Below are 1,020 nucleotides of genomic sequence, written 5' to 3' on the forward strand. Positions count from 1 at the left end.
CCAAGTCCAAGCCCAAGCACTGGAAATCAGTGATCAGATGTCTGTCTTATAGTTTTATCTTTTATAGAAAATCATTTAAATACAATTTTAGTTTTAGCCTTTTCTACCTGGTTTTGTTCAAATTGCCTGATGCTTTGAGATTTATCCACATTGTTGCATTTAGCAGTAGATTGTTCCTTCTACTGCGTATTCCACTGCATGGACGCATGGCAATCGTGTATTGACTCACTACTCGATGTTCATTTGAGACTTTTTGAGTTATATATTTTCCACTTTTTTTTGCTCATTATTCTCTCTAGCTTCTTCAAACTAGGCCTTTTTTGGACTCTAAAAATTTTCTTCTGGCTTTTTCATCTATAGTTTCAAGTATGCATTATTTTTATATTTTATGTATGGGATTTGTTGAATTTCCTAATCTATACCTTTCCTGGTATCTTTCTTAATATCAAAAAATGTTGGCGACTTTCTCTCCAGTCACTTGCCTCTCTGTCATTATTTCTCTCTTTCTTCTCAAATTTGAATTAAGAATCCATTCTGCCTCAAAATTTGAATATCTTTAGTTGTTGTCTCTTGGTTTCTTCNGGATATAATTCTCAGACTCACCCTACTGGGTAAGCTCTGAGTTTTATCTTGTAATTTTTTCTCCATAGAAATAAAAGCTTATGTTTAGCAAATATGTTCAAAACAAAGCCCCTTCTATTTTCCACTTAGGTTCTTTTCTTCCCACCTGCACTTAGTTTTCAGCCTCTGAATAGTCCTTACTAATTCGTCAGCTGTTGTTTCATTAAATTTACAATTTAAACTATTTTTAATCATTTTAGTCTGTTTCAGAAGTAGCATCAATCAAGGTAACATACTCTGTTTCAGAATGACAGAAACAAAAGTCCATTATGGCTATTTGTTCTGTCATTATACATATAATTACATTGCTTTGTCATTAAGCATCAAGTTTATCCTTTTGAATTATTCTTTCCTATATTTAGAAGAATACTAGCTTTAAGTTTTTGAAAATAACCTTGC

This window comes from Galeopterus variegatus, unplaced genomic scaffold (genome assembly GCF_000696425.1).
Source record: "Galeopterus variegatus unplaced genomic scaffold, G_variegatus-3.0.2 Scaffold11853, whole genome shotgun sequence".
NCBI lineage: Eukaryota > Metazoa > Chordata > Mammalia > Dermoptera > Cynocephalidae > Galeopterus > Galeopterus variegatus.